General features: G+C 34.8%; 1 long non-coding RNA gene across 2 annotated transcripts in view; it reads right to left on the bottom strand.

Annotated features, from left to right (window-relative positions):
• The window catches only part of LOC115292646, a 50,524-nt gene extending 40,778 nt beyond the window's left edge, over positions 1-9,746 (bottom strand). For both annotated transcript variants that reach the window (XR_003909074.1, XR_003909075.1), the window contains exon 1: positions 9,638-9,746. This is a non-coding gene — a long non-coding RNA (uncharacterized LOC115292646). The remainder of the gene's footprint in view (positions 1-9,637) is intronic.
• Between the last annotated feature and the right edge of the window lie 7,048 nt (positions 9,747-16,794).

Raw genomic sequence — 16,794 nt, 5'->3', positions numbered from 1 at the left:
TTTCAGGAAAATCATGTTAATTTCCAAAAATAACCCACAGTCGTTCTTAGTTTAATTTCTCCCATTCATCATTGCCAATCAGAAATAAAATCATTTTCCTCCAAAAACTTTTTATATAAAAAGCAGGGATTAAATAATTGTTAGTTCTGTTAGAAGTTTAAGGGCATCTGGGTGGCTCAGTCAGTTAAGCATCCGGCTTCGGCTCAGGTCATGATCTCACAGTTCGTGGGTTCGAGCCCCGTGTCAGGCTCTGTGCTGACAGCTAGCTCAGAGCCTACAGCCTGCTTCGAATTCTGTACCTTTTTCTCTCTCTGCCCCTCTCCTGCTTGCACTGTCTCTGTCTTTCAAAAAAAAAATAAATAAATAAACAACATTAAAAATTTTTTAAACAAAAAAGAAGTTTAAATACCAGATTTATTAAAAATTTAATTGACCCACATGCCTTGTCCTTAATTATGTGTTGATTTGGTTTATGGTCTCAAAATTTTCCGATATGAATTCAGGTCATGGTTTCAGCAAATGTTCACTTTGAACTTAACACTCAAGAAAAATAACTGAATATTTGACCTTGTACTAAAGAAGGAAACCAGGATCATAGAGCAAAAAATTACCTTCACACAGCATTCATCCTCTACTGGTTCCCACCACATACATTATAACATTACCGTTTCTTTAGCTATGTCTCTGCAGTGTCAAAAAGAGATAGCTAAAGCTAAAAGTATACTCAAAAAAGCCTTATTATAGATTAATTGAATGGTTTAAGGTTTATTTTTAAATTGACCTCAAAGTCTCTTTCAAGATGTATAATTATATATTTCAATAGTTTTTGCTTTTAGTTTTTAATCTCAATTTGGCTAAAGCGGTTTTTCACATAGACACCATCAGTGAGGTATTTACTTATTGTGTGAAAAAAACTGTTTTGCAAATCACCTCAGACTTTCTATAAGAAACTATATATATATATATATACATATATATATATATATATACACATATATATGTGTATATGTATATATATAAACCATCTTTATTATTCACAATTGCCCTGTATCAGTACAACATTCGTTTCTTTAAAGTACAACATAATAGGTGATGCATTAGTATTAAACCAATTTTCCAGTCAAATGAGTATGCTTAGAAGAGAGCTAATGGAAGTTTCAGTAATAATAATAATACAGACAATTCATAGTATAGAAGGGCCTATTAGTCTGTGGTTTTGATATATGTAACCACTAACTTTAAATTAATTTGTTGTTCTGTATGTATTAATGTATTCTAAATCAGGCTAGATTCATTGTTGCTAAAAAAAAGTATTATGATGTAATACAAAACAATGTAATAATCAACATTGTATTTTCAGTCACATTAATATAGAGTGAGATTAAACCCATAGTTAATATTTATGTAATAAACAAGCTCTTGTAAAATTATAACTATATAGGCATTAGGGTATTTCTATAAAATATATCTGCCTTCATTGAAAGTTCATAGTCATAAATACTAATGATTTTGAGAAAATAGGTATAAATGGAGATATATTTTATATTAAAATGAAGTATATAATTTTGTTTTTCCAAGACTGTTTACATCTATTTTTCTTTGTTTTTCTTTCCTTATGAAAGTAAAACAAAATATTTTATTCAATAGCTTCAGTGCATTTTTCAATTTTAAAATATATTTAGTAAAAAATTAATTCCATTGCTGTAGTGTGCAAAACAAGCAGTTGTAGCTGTAAAGAAACATAAATGTGTAAGATGGAGCACCTGCCACTTCTAAGTCCTACATTTAGGGGAAAGAAAGGCAGAGACCGATTTCAATAATGGAGGATAGTAAACTATATTGAAGAGAGAAAAGTGGACCTGGGGACCATCTACTGAACTAGTTTGCTGCTAACTAGGCTGCCACAGTGAAGTTTTACGAATTGCATTGCTTAAACAGCAGAAATATACTGCCCCCCTTTTCTGGAGGTTAAAGTCTGAAATCAAGCCGTTGGCAGGGTCGGTTTCTTCTGCAGGCTAAGAAGGAGACTCCATCATGTCCCCCTCCTGTCTTTGACGGTTGGCTGGCAACCTTTGGCTGTAGATGTGTCTGATCTCTGCCTTATATTTCCATGGTGTTCTCCTTCTGTGTCTTCAGATCATCCCTCCTCTATGCATCCTGACCCTGTGTATGAATTTCCCCTTTTTATAAAAGCAGCAGTCATATTGGATTAGGATCCATCTTAAGGAACTGATTGTAAATTGATTAACTCTATAACATTCTAATTCCAAATAAGGTCACATTCTGAAGTACGAGAGGCTCAGATTTCAACATATCTTTTTTGACAGAATTCAACCATAACATCTATCTATATTTTATTTCTGTTTCCTTTGGGATTTCAGCCCTGCCTGGTTATACCCTGTCAGTTTGTAACCTGACAATAATCTATTGGCATGAGGGATGAAAGAGCCTTCTGGAAGTAAGCTGAACACCGAGGAAAACAAAGTAGACATGCTGATCTTAGTTTTTCTCTTTGACTTCCCAATAATTGCCAAACAGTTTTGGATGCAAAAGGCTTTTTGTATGTTAGTGCTGGGATGAAATAAAGGTTCCTTGTGGAAACATGGGAGATCTGATGGTTGTTTCCTTTTTAGGCAGGCAGAGTTTTGAGGTCCATCTAAATTATACTCTTGCTTAAAAGAAACAGCAGAGGTGTCAAAGGCAAATATCAGCCTCCAAAGGAAAGGAGATAAGAAAAGGATGTATAATGGTAGACTGTTCAATCTGAGGTCATGAAAGACACCCATGGGGATATACACAAATGGACTTTTGCACCAGCAGATGGGGACAAGAGGCAGGAAAAAAGAGGGTTACATACAAAAGTTAAAATGGATCATGGATGTGATTGTAAGTGGTATTCAGAGGGAAATGGGTCTATGGCATGGGGAAGTGTCATCGATCTGGGAGTATCGTGCTGTGTTTTGAAAAGCCGATTTTAAGTCTAATTCTAGCCAGGTATGTATGAGTAGAAGAAAGAGGACAGTGTACAGGCACATGTTGAAGATATTGCTGGTTGATCCACACAATGAAGTGTATATCACAATAAAGAGAGTCAAATTAATTTTTTTCTTTCCTGATGCATATAAAGCTATGTTTGTAGAATACTGTAGTCTATTAAGTGTGCAAAAACACTATTTGTAAAAAATGTATATGCCTTAATTTAAAAATAATTCATTCCTTAAAATAATGTCAAGCATTATGTGAATTATCAGTGAGTTGTAATCTTTTTGTTGATGGAGGTCTTGTGTTGATGACCATGGCAGCTGACTGGCCACAGTGGTATTTACTGAAGGCTGGGCGGCTGTGGCAAATTCTGAAAGAAAAGCAACAATGCAGTTTGCTACATCAGTTGACTCTACTTACCATGAATGATTTCTCTGTCGCATGTGATACTATTCGAGAGCATTTTACCCACAGTAGAACCTCTTTCAAAATTGGAGTCCATCCCCTCAAACCCTGCTGCTGTTTTTTCAGCTAAGTTTACATAATATGCTACATCCTTTGTTGTCATTTGAACAGCCTCACAGCACCTTTCCCAGAAGTAAATTCCATCTCAAGAAATCACTTTCCTTGCTCATCCATAAGAAGTATCTCCTCATCCATTAAAGTTGTATCAGGATATTGCAGAAATCCAGTCCCATGTTTAGACTCTACTTCTAATTCTAGTTCTCTGTTTCCACCACATCTACAGTTAATTCCTCCACTTAAGTTTTGCACCCTGCAAAGTCACCCTTAAGGCTTGGAATCAACTTCTTCCAAATTCCTGTCATGTTGATACTTTGACTTCTTCTTAATGGCATCTAGAATGGTAAATCCTTTCCAGGTTTTCAATGTACTTTACCCAGATCCTTCTGATGAATCACATCTATGTCTCCTGTAGCCTTATAAAATGGGTTTCTTAAGTAGTAAGACTTGAAAGTCAAAATCATTCCTTGCTCCATGGGCTGCAGAATGGATGTTGTATTGGCAGGAATGAAAACAACATTTATCTCATTGTACATCTCCGTCAGAGCTCTTGGGTGACCAGGTGCATTACCAGTGTGCAGTGATATTTTGAATATAAAAAATCCTTTTTATATTCCTGAGGAGTAGGTGTCAACAGCAGGGTTAAAATAGTCAGTAAACCATGTTGTCAACAGGTGCACTGTCATCCAGGCTTTGTTGTTCCATTTCCAGAGCACAAGCAGAGTGGATTTAGCATAATTCTCAGGAGCCCCAGAATTTTTAGAGTGGTAAGTGAGCATTTGCTACCATCTACAGTCACCAGCTGCATAAGCCACTAACCAGAGAGTCAGCTTGTCTTTTGAAACTTTGAAGCCAGGCACTGGCATCATCTTCTTCCAATAGAAAACTGTTTAAATCCATTGAAAATCTTTTCCTTAGTGTAGCCACCTTCATTTATTTCCTAGACAGATCTTTTGGATTACTTGCTACAGCTTCTACATCACCACATCCTATTTCACCTTGCACTTTTACGCTGTGTAATAAGCTTCTTTCTTTCTTTATTTTAAGTTTTTATTTAAATACCAGTTAGTTAACATACAGTGTAATATTAGTTTTGGGTGTACAATAGAGTGATTCATCCTTCCACCAGCCTCTCCTCTGGTAACTATCAGTTTGTTCTCTATAGTCAAGAGTCTTTCTTTATTTAAACCTCATGAACCAACCTCTGCCAGCTTCTAACTTTTATTTTGCAGCTTCCTCACCTCTTTCAGCCTTCATAGAATTGAAAAGAGTATAAGCCTTATTCTGGATTGGGCTCTGGTTTAAGGGAAAGTTGTGGCTAGTTTGATCTTCTATCAGACCTCTAAAACTTTCTCCATATCAGCAATAAGGCTGTGTCACTTTCCTATCAGTCACATGTTCACTGGGGTAGCGTTTTTAATTTTCTTCAAGAACATTTCTTTTTTATTCATAAATTGGCTGTTTGACACTAAAGGCCTAGTGTCTGGCCTATTAGCTTTTGACATGCCTTTCTTACTAAGCTTTAACTTTTCTAGCTCTTGATTTAAACTGAGAGACATCTACACTTCCTTTCACTTGAACACTAAGAAGTCATTGTACAGTTATTAACAGACCCACTTTCCATATTGTATCTTAGAGAATAGGGAGGCCAGAGGTGTGTGTGTGTGTGTGTGTGTGTGTGTGTGTGTGTGAGAGAGAGAGAGAGAGAGAGAGAGAGAGAGAGAGAGAGAGAGAGAGAGATGCTGGAGTTCAACTCCAGCAGGTCCAGGGTTCCCCTGAAGGATGGATGGTGTTGGCAAGAGAGAATGAGAGAGCCTCAAGTTTCTTTCTGATCACCAGGCATCTCTGGCAGGCATCTCTGCCCTGTCTGGTTCTCAATCTTTATTTATGGTGAAAGGTACAAGGGGCAGAAAGAGCAGTAAATGATTTCTCATAGATAATTTTTACAATTTTCCAGGACATGGATTCTGCAGAAGTTACAATTCTAGTAGTAATGATTGTCATAAAAAACTTAGCTTCAGGCAGTCATGTTGTTATAGGTATTTTTTATAAAACCTCAGGTGTAGCCTTAAGAAAGTGACCTTTTAACCAAGAGGCAAACAGCATTGTTTAGTAAAGGTCAGTTTTTTATGAGTAAGGGTCATTAGGCTGTTTATAACTCTAGGAGAAAGCTCTCACAGTCCCAAAGATGATTGATACATTTTATTGCAGTAGTGACTTTTACAAAGGCATCCAGGCCCAGAAGGTAGTCAGTTATCAGTTAACTGCTTAGGGGAAAATTATATGTTGCATTAGGGTGTGTCTAGTTTACTTATCTTTTCCCTGACCAGGTGCAATCACACCTCAGGGACAGGGCAGGGGGACAGACCGCTCCTGGCACTAATCAGCAAAGCACTTCGAGGTTTGGTGCCCAAGCAGAAACAAAAGTTTCAAGAGGGTAGATTTTGGGAGCTGTCTGGGGGCAAGAGATCGTGCAAACTTGCTCACCAGGAATTTTCACTCTACTGGTGAGTTCAGGTAGCTCCCAACAGAGAGGAACAGCCAGCCGGTGGAGCAAATTTATGTATCATTTATTGATTAAGTTCACCATCTTCTTTTTTTTTAATTTTTTTAAATGTTTTATTTATTTTTGATACAGAGAGAGAGACAGAGCATGAGAGGGGGAGGGGCAGAGAGAGAAGGAGACACAGAACCCGAAGCAGGCTCCAGGCTCTGAGCTGTCAGCACAGAGCCTGATGCGGGGCTCGAACCCACGAATGTGAGATCTGACCTGAGCCGAAGTCGGAGGCTTAACCGACTGAGCCACCCAGGCTCCCCTAAGTTCACCATCTTCTATGGGCACAGTTTGTGATGCCTCAAAACAATTCCAATAGTAAGTAACATCAGAGATCACTGATCACAGATCACTAGAACAAATATAGAATAATGAAAAATTTGAAATATAGTGAGAATTACCAAAATGTGACTGAAACATGGACAAAACAAATTCGTTGGGAAATTGGCACCACTGGCCTTGCTTGATACAGTGTTGCTGCAGACCTTCAATTTCTTTAAAATAAATAAATAAATAAATAAATAAATAAATAAATAAAAGTAAAACCGATATCTGTAAAGTGTAATAAAATGAAAAAAGAAGTTTAATACAATTAAATATATCTGTATATCAGTAGATTGTTTTGCTTATATTTTGTTGAAACAGACTGTTTCACTCTCTCAAACTTGATATTTGTAGGTCTATGATTTTTTTACAGTCAGTGCTTGCAATGTGTTTTAATTTTATTATTAGGACCTTGACAGGGTGCCTGGGCGGCCCAGTTTTTTGAGTGCCCAACACTTGATCTTGGCTCAGGTCATGATCTCACAGTTTGTGGGTTCAAGTCTTGCATGCGTCTCTGTACTGACAGTGCAGAGCTTGCTTGGGATTCTCTCTCTCTCTCTCTCTCTCTCTCTCTCTCTCTCTCTCCTACCCCTGCTCATGCCCTCTCTTAAAATAAATAAATAAACAAAAAAAAAGAACCTTGACAAAATTACTTGCTTTGGTTGATACCTCCTACTCAATTTTCAAAATCCAATTCAAATGCTGCCCTCTTTATAAAATCGCCCCTGCCTCTTCTTTTAGAGTCTGGGCTGCCTGTTTGGTGTTCTTATGGCACAACTCTATCTACTTTTTCAATGTTTATCTCTCCCACAAGCGTATTATCTTCGTGAAGATATGTATCAAGTGTCTCTTTAAATGTCTAGTGCCTAGAATAGGGTTTAATAATTACTGAATAAATGTTTACCAAATTAATAAAGACATAAATGAATGAAACTTTGCCACAATATAGCATAGATAATGGTGGAGTAAAAAAAGTAATATATTTCCAGTTACTCTTTCCTTTCTGTTTTTAAATATTAGTAGTTACAAGGGTGAGTAATAGTACATGATATAAATCAAAGCAAGATGAAACTATCTGATGTATATTAAACATATACATGTAAATCACTATATGTGTGCATATTTCAATACCCATTAGTTATTGTGTGAACAATGTCACTCACTGTTGTAGAATTTGCAACCTATCACCATTATTCAAGTCAACCATATAATCTACATGAGGGAATTCAGCAGCAATGCATAAATATTTCTGTATTGGAAAAATAGTTATGCTTGTACTGTTCTATAGGTGCATTAACATAGGATTCTGAACACTGAATTTTTTTAAATAGTGAGAAGAAGCAAAAATAATGTTAATTCACATGAACATATTAAATGTTTTTAAATGATTACTAATGTCCCAGAGTGTCCTGGGATGCCTCATCAATACTTTTATCCAAGAGCAGGTGAATTTTATGCAACCCATCATGTTTTGCATGTGCACGGAGCCCATGTCTTTGATCCTGTGATAGATAAACATCCTAGCATGGGCAGTTTGAAATAAGCAGTCCTCCCCTTTCAGCCTTACAGATGTGATAATAAATCCTACGGAGCTTTCTGCAGGGTCTCTCATCCGCGTGCACTGTTAAACGTGAATCCTTCTCAGTGACAGGAGATGTGAATCTCACAGAACCAGATCATCGTTAACATTTCTAAAGTGCTTTAGGCTCCTTTGAGATAAAAGAAATGTTATAAATATTGTTATGATTATCTTTTTTTTTATTTTGAGAGAGATTGTTATTCACAGAGTATACTTTTTCTTTTCCTCCTGGAAAATATTTGTCATGTTGATGCATTCTCCAGTCTCTACCAATGAAGAAAAATGCTTGCATCTCTATCTCCACAAACTGTGGGTGGGGAGAGACTTCAAATTGAATTAAGAACACATCAGTGAGCTCCAAATAAATGATTCAGCCTGAAGGCTGAAGTGTTACCTTTTATTCTATGGCCTATAATTGACACAAAGTGTGTGTAGAGTAATTCATAAAACATAGACTATGCAATACTGAAGGATCATTATTTTTTACAGTCAGAAACTCCAACACCCTGATCATTAAGCAACAATATATATTTTCAGTTGAAAAGTAAGATTATGGGCTGAGAGTCCATTTTAATAGGATTTAATAAGTTAGTATTTATTGTTTTCTGAATTAACAGAGACTGAAAACTTCTCCTTCTAATAAATTTTATATTTATTCTAGCTTAGACTTAGCTTAGACAGTAGGAAATTATGTCCTATTTTCAAGAAAATTATAAAATGTTATAGATTTAGAAAGAACACTATAAATGATCTAGTGCAACAAAAAATACTTAATAGTAATAATAATAGTTATACATACTACCTATAATATATAGGACTTAGCTTGCTAAACTACTATAGTTCAATGAAGCCTGCAAATCTGCAAGAACAGTAATATCGTTAATGATTCAAGGTACTTCCATTATAAAGGATTTTAATAATCTTAGCAAAAAAAATATTTTATATAAATAGTGTTGAAATCTTAAAGAATGAATATAGATGAATTCAATCCAATACTTGATTCTGGGTGTATAAGCAGCTAGCATGATTTTCTAGCTATCATTTCATACTAGCTCAGGTTTTATTAGAAAAATTGTGCAATGGGTTAAAGAATTTGTTTTGGGTATTCTTTGTTGTTTTAATAATTAAGATTGTAAATAAAGTAAATATGATCAAAATATTATTTAATGGGGTGCCTGGGTGACTCATTTGGTTGAGCATCTGACTGTTGATTTGGGCTCAGGTCATGATCTCACGGTTCATGAATTTGAACCATGCTGACAGAGCAGAACCTGCTTGGGATTCTCTGTCTCTCTGCCCACTCCCCTGCTTTCTCTCTCTCTCTCTCTCACTCTCTCTCTCTCTCTTTTTCTCTCTCAAAATAAATAAATAAATAAATAAATAAATAAATAAATAGACTTAAAAAAGGTATTATTTCATAATATAGCCTGTCTTTTATCCTTAATTGTTTAAATTTTAACCTATATAGGTTTTGTTTGTCACAGAAACAATCAGTTGTCATTCTAAAGGCAGAGAAATTCTGAAAAGAAGGAAAGGTTATCTTTGTGTTGCCATAAATAAAATTTTTAAAAAATGTAAAAATGGAATAAAGCATATTATCACCTCTATAGCTTGTTTACGTCATCATACTTCTGGTTCTCTTATAATTCCTTCTACAACTCACATATTTCACTTACCCAAGTTATGATTCTTTAGTTGAAACTGATATATTTTACAATGACATTATTTGTCTAACATCTGAGACTTTGGGTGAGCTATGGTTTCAGACCTGAGATTACTCTTCTTTCAGACATCCCTGTTCTAGGTTATTTTCAGCTCTAAAATTCCATGAGATCATAGTGACGCTATGCATAGAAAGAACTTTGAATTAGAATTTAATGGAATTAGTTGAAGGATAGACACATGCCAACAATAATGATAATAAGTAACTACTTGCATATATATGCAATATACATATAATTTATAGTATTTATCATAGATAAATTTATAATATGCATTCTATATATTTAAATCTGCTCTACATGTGTTGCTATACACACATCTCACATATATGTAATATATACATTTATATATATTCCAAATGATCCACTCAAAAAGTTCTAGAAACTTTCTGTAAATGAAATTTTATGTTTTATCATAAAACTGATTTAGGGAGAAGGGGGAATGTATGGCTGTAGAACTATGGGGAACTAATCTGCCCAACAAAACACTGGAAATGTTCTGATCTCTAAGCCCCAGGAGCCATGGCTGGTAGAGGTGAGAAGTGGAAAAGAAAACAGGATTATTTGAAGGTTTATATGAACATGGGAGGGCTGAGTCTTGTATGACACCTCCATCATGTTACCCTCACACTGCCTCTATACCCATCCTTAGTTGCACCTCTCCACTCTACCCCCAGTCAATACCTAGAACATATGGATGATTTCCTGGAGTCTACACCCAAAAAACACCAGCCGTTTTCTTTAAAGAAATTAAACAAGATTTGTACACATCCACATCCAATGCCTCTTGTGTTGACATTTTCTTGAAATAATTAAGCCCCCTTTTTATTCAAATGATATGTGTAGCATGGCAATTTAACAGGAGGCTAGGAAACAATAAATGGCTTCAAAAGTCAAAGATATATATTTTAGCCTGGAATTCTTTATCTTCCCAAACCATACAGAAATATCCCAGAAAAAAAAGTTTTCAATTGTACTAAGATGTGGAAAACTTAATCACCGTGACTTTTATTTGGAATTTCTTTGAAGAGGTACTTCAGTGAGATAAATTTGGAAATCAAGAAAGAGGGAGACATGGATTTTAGGAATAATGTATATAATGGAGGGTGGCCAAGATGTTGTGTCCAAAATGAAAGCTCTGGAACAGACATACAGACAGGATACTCTGTATATGGGGACAGGAATGTGTGATCAATAGAGGAAAAGCAGCTTGAGAGACAAGAAAAACAGAATCTGTAGTCTGTTTAAGAGCTTTAAAATTTGAGGATGTGGCAATGGCAAGTAATGCCAAAAACAAAATTTTAAAACTCTGTGAAAAATACATAACAGAGATCATGACTCAGTGATTTTCTGTGATCTTAGTAAAATGTTCAATTTAGTGGCCATTTTCATGAATTTAGAACACGTATTATTTTGCTGCGATTGTCATAACACATTATCACAGTCCGGGTAGCTTAAACAACTGAGAGTTGTTAAGAAATTGCATCCTATCTTCAAGAAAATTAAAAAATGTTATAGACTTAGAGAGGAGAACACTAAAAACACTGAGAGGATACTAAATATGATCTAATCCAAAACAGTTATATTCTCACAGTTCTGGATGCTGAAGTCCAAGACTAAGATGTTGACAGGGTTACTTTCTTCTGAGGTCTATTTCCTTGGCTAGGTCTTTTTGCCATGTTTTTACATGGTCTTTCGTGTTTGTATGTACATCCCTTGTGTCTCTTGTGGGTCCAAATTTCTTCTTCTTATAGGCACATTCAAACTAGATTAGGGCTCATCTTCATGGCTTTGTTTTTAAAATAATTACCTCTTTCAAAGACTATCTTCAAATACTGTCATATTCTGAGGTACTGGGGGCTAAGGCTTTAACATATGTAACTTAGGAGCAACAATATTCAATCCAGAAGAGACTTTTTGGTAAATAAAATGTAGTCCTCACACATTAATGCAAATTAACAGTTTTAATATTTAAGTAATTTTTGGTCAAAGTTTAGAAGATACTTTTGTGTTTCCATGAATAAAATTATACCCTTAAAATAGGAAATCACAAGATATTACAAAAATGAAAATAATGATGATAATCAATAATTCAAAAGTAATAGAAAACAAGATATATATTAGCAGATGTTGATTAAAGAGAGGATAGGTTTAAAATTGTTTTCATATTGAGAATAAATGGATAATTTCTATGGTTAATGAATCAATAAATAAAATATAGTATTTATGTAGAGTTTGAGATAACTTTTGAAAAATAAAAACAAAAAATTTAATATGACAGACTAGCTGGAGTTAGATTGAGTATATGAAAATATAGGATAGGATATTTATTTATATAAAAAACATTTCTAAACATTCTGATACATTACTGTGTAACTCTGATAAATATACCAAGCAGTATGTACTATTATTAGCATTTCATTATTATATAATATATGGGTACAGTTTACTCTGGGCACATATTAATACTTTTTAAAAAATATTTTAATGTTTACATGGTTTTAAGAGAAAGACCTACAAAGTGTGAGCGGGTGAGGGTCAGAGAGAAGGAGACACAGAATCAGAAACAGGTTTCAGGCTCTGAGCTGTCAGCAGAGAGCCTGATGTGGGACTTGAACCCAAGAACCATGAGTTCATGACCTTAGCTGTAGTCGGCCGCTTAACCAACTGAGCCACCCAGGTGCTCCCATATATTAATACTTTAATTCTATCATCCATCATTTTGGATTTAAAGTACATTAGGCTTTAATAGACATAGATTTAGTTGTCTTATAAATGAATAAAAGTTTCCAAAAAGAAAAGGAAATATGATGTTTAAAGGAAAAACAAAATAAAGAAAATACATAAAATAGTATTTTGGTTTGCGTTGGTACACTTAAAAACTTTGCTTACATTGACTATTTTCTAGGAAAATGTAAGTAAAAGTGGCAAATATTTCCCAGCATAATTACACATTTTATTATAGTGCTTATTTATTTGTTTGTTTTATTTTAAATCCAGTGTAGTTAACATACACTGTTATATAAGTTTCAGGTGTACAATTTAGTGATGCAACAATTCTGTGCATCACCCAGTGCTCATCACTATAAGTGTTCTCTTAATCCCAATCACCTATTTCACCATCTGCCCACCCACCTCCCCTCTGGTAGCCATCAGTTTGTTCTCTATAGTGCTTATTTTTTTGCTGGAAAAATATGATGATCAGCTTACTATCATGAACAATCTTTAAATTTAAAAATATTTTCTCCCAGCATTTAATTTCTACTCTATTCATTCTCTATCCCCTTGATATTCTTAATAGTTTAACATTTTTATCAACTACTTGTCTTTAAATTCTCCAAATATTGATTTCACATTTTATAAATTACCTAAGCCTTTAATGCATAAGTTATCATATCCTGATTCATAATATCTGAGGTAAAGTATTGTAATAAATAAGGAGTAAAAATCACAAAGCATTTATAATATATGTATGTATACATACATAATTTATACATATGTACATACATATAACCTGCTTGAGATATTCCTTTAATTCATTGGTCAAAGTTATGAGAAGTTTATTTATAATAACTGCATTTTAAGTGGTTTAAGCCCAGGCCCTCCTAACTACCCATAGTCACATCAAGCTGCTCTTGTCTTACTTTGTGCCATTTGCAAACTTATGAATGTTATTATTGAAAAAGAATTTTCAGGTTCCTATTTTCATTCATTTATTTGTTTATATTAACAGTACTGATCTCTCCTTAGTGATTCTTTGTGTCACTTTATTATAAGAATACAGCAAGTACCAACAATCGATCTGTAAAAGAGCAGGTTAATTTGAGGATCAGTACATGATCAACAGAAGTACTGACACCCTAATGGTATAAAATAAATGTTGCCAGGGCACCTGGGTGGGCCAGACAGTTAAGCCTTTTTGACTCTTGATTTCAGCTCAGGTCATGAGCTGAAACTCATGGTATGTGAGTGGAGCCTAGGATGGGGCTCGGCTCTGACAGCACAAAACCTGCTTGGGATTCTGTCTCCATTTCCCTCTGCCCCTCCCCTGCCTACACTCTCTCTCAAAATAAAGAAACATTAAAAAAAATAAATGTTTTCTTCCTTTAACAAAGTAACAGATGAAATTTTTATTTTAACATACAAATGTATAGTATACTCCAAGTCCATTAAATGTTCACTGATTTAAGCCAAACTCATCTTAAATTTCCTTGGAAATCCCTTGCACAGTTTTCATGATTTAATTTTCCTTTGCTTATGCCTTGGTCCCTCACCTCTACAACAGGCTTGTACTTCTCCCCTTTCCTTCTCTTTCTTTCACTAAATTTCCTTGTTGCTGTTGACCCTTATTCCTCAGGGAACTTTAAGTCATACCAGGCCTCTACTCTGTTTCAAAATGAATTACTAGAAGAATTTGAAGATAAACATGCAAAAAAAAAAAAAGGATAAGAAAGAAGAGAAAGGAAGATGAAAAAAACGATAATGAGAGAAGGGAGAAGAAAAAGAAAAGTGTAGAAAAGTTAAGAGAAAGAGAGAGAGAGAAGATTATAGGAGACTGAGAGAAAATCTCCACTTGTTGAAAGGCAATTTCTTTTCACTTCAACCGTGCTACAGATTCACCATCAACAAAACTATCATGTAAGAAAGGGTTTTTGAGCTTCATCCAGTACAGTCAAGAATTCAGTCAAGTGATGACTAAAGCAGGTACAGTTTCCATAAAACAAATATCTATCTCTTATTATTATTATCTCTTCAATTAAACATTACTGGTGAGTCAAACAATTTGAGTAGATTTCCTAAGTAGAATAATCGAAGGCATTAAATTTTGTATTGTTGTCAGGTTGGAAAGATAACTTCAGATTGCAACAGGTAGAAGAGTGCTGTGCGGGCAATCAAATATAGGCCAGGTATTACTCAAAGGGCATTTTCAGGGACAAGGAAAAGCCACCTCATAGTGTGAGGCTATTTTCATTGGGATACATTCGTTCACAACTATTAAATTATCCATCGCATTATATTACTTTTAGTAATTTAGGTTCACTGGAGCAGAGAAAGAGTTAGATTGACAATGCTAGCAACCCAAAAGGGATGATTGTTTCAGTTTTCCATTTTTAGGGCTTCACTTCTGATAAAGAGAAGGAATTATAATGAATAGTTAACAGTTGATCATGATAGCAATTGCCTTAGTGTCTCAATTTCCCACCTAAATTTTCTATTTTGGATCAAAAGAATAGAGGATGACAGACATTTTTATATTGACATTTTATTTTATTATTATTTCACCTTAAAATATATTTTTATATTCTCCAGTGCTTTCACAATTTCAATTATGGATTATGGAAACAATGGGAAGTGAACTGGATTGTCTTAATTCATCTTGATCTTCAGGGTCATAATATGATAGAGTTCTATGCTCTCGAAAAAAATGGGTCTCCTGGGTGGCCCTGTCGGTTGAGCGGCAGACTCTTGATTTCAGCTCAGATCATGATCACCCAAGGTGATAAGATGGAGCCCTGTGTCAGGCTCTGACTGGCCTTGGCTCCTGAACCTAGTTTCTTAGAAGGCCTCTAAGCTTCCATCTACACATTAAAATAGCTAATGGTTTTGAAAGGAAACCCTAAGGAAAAGTTTTAGATATTAAGACATAGGATTGTAATATGAACAATAGATGATTCAGGGTAGTTAGAAACATTATTAAAGACAAGAAGTTAGAAACATCGTTAAATACATGGGGCACCTGGGTGGCTCAGTCGGTTGGGCCTCCGACTTCGGCTCAGGTCATATCTCACTCAGTTGGTTGGGCCTCGGACTTCGGCTCAGGTCAGATCTCACGTTTGTGGGTTCGAGCCCCGCATCGGGCTCTGTGCTGACAGCTGGCTCAGAGCCTGGAGCCTGCTTCTGGTTCTGTGTCTCCCTCTCTCTCTGCCCCTCCCCCTCTCATGCTATCTCTCTATGTATCAAAAATTAATAAAACATTCAAAAAAGTTTAAAAAAAATACAGAAGTCACTCTTTGTGTTAGCCTAAGTAAAGCCATTCAATACACACACATACATTTTATTTACAGTTTTATATAGTTCATAACTATATAATACTTCATAATTATACAATAGATATATCGTATGTGTCTATTGTATGTAGATAATACATATTTATTATATGTGTTAGATATTTAAAAGGAATGTATTTTTTTAAATTTTTACTCATTTTTGATACAGAGAGAGACAGAGCATGATAGGGGGAGGGGCAGAGAGAGAAGGAGACACAGAACTGGAAGCAGGCCCCAGGCTCTGAGCTAGCTGTCAGCACAGAGCCCGATGTGGGGCTCGAACCCACAAACGTGAGATCTGACCTGAGCTGAAGTCGGAGGCTTAACCAATTGAGCCACCCAGGCGCCCAGAAAAGGAATGTATTTTTTGAAAGGAAACACTAAAGGAAAGTTTTATTTTTATTAATATTTTTTGTTTCGAGTTTTATTTAAATTCCAGTTAATTAGTATAATACTAGTTTCAGGAGTAGAATTTAGTGATTCATCACTTATATATAACACACAGTGATCTTCACAAGTGCTCTCTCTAAGGAAAAGTTTTAGATATTGAGACTTGGGCTTTGTAATTGTGAAAAATAGCTAAGATTTACTGTAGTGAAATTAGTAACATTATTGAATACAAGGAGTGAGAAACATTGTTAAATACAGGAATTGTTGCTTGTTTTGGCCTAAGAAGTAAAGGTCCTATTCTCTATTATCTATCTGCACACAAATTTATTTTTCTTTATAGTTTTATAGTTCATTTTTATAAAAATAATGCATATTTATTTATACATATATAAATGTGCTATATTTATTTTTACTGTTACTATTATTTTATATATGTTGCTTAACATTTCAGATAAAAACATCACTGTATTTTTCCTTTTCCTTTTTTTGGTCTTTTCTTACTTCCTCCATATGTCTTGGTATTTCCACATAGTCACACTAATTGCATTAATACCATTCCCAAAGAAAGTGATAAATATGTTGGGAAATGATTACTTCTGAAAAAAATAAAAATAAAGTATTTTTGTAATATTTTTATCATTGTGGCTAAAAACACTGCAAATGAACAACTTTATT

This window comes from Suricata suricatta, chromosome 5 (genome assembly GCF_006229205.1).
Source record: "Suricata suricatta isolate VVHF042 chromosome 5, meerkat_22Aug2017_6uvM2_HiC, whole genome shotgun sequence".
In the NCBI taxonomy this organism is placed as follows: Eukaryota; Metazoa; Chordata; class Mammalia; order Carnivora; family Herpestidae; genus Suricata; species Suricata suricatta.
Note: the sequence above shows the minus strand (reverse complement) of the source record. Positions and strands in the feature narration are given on the sequence as shown.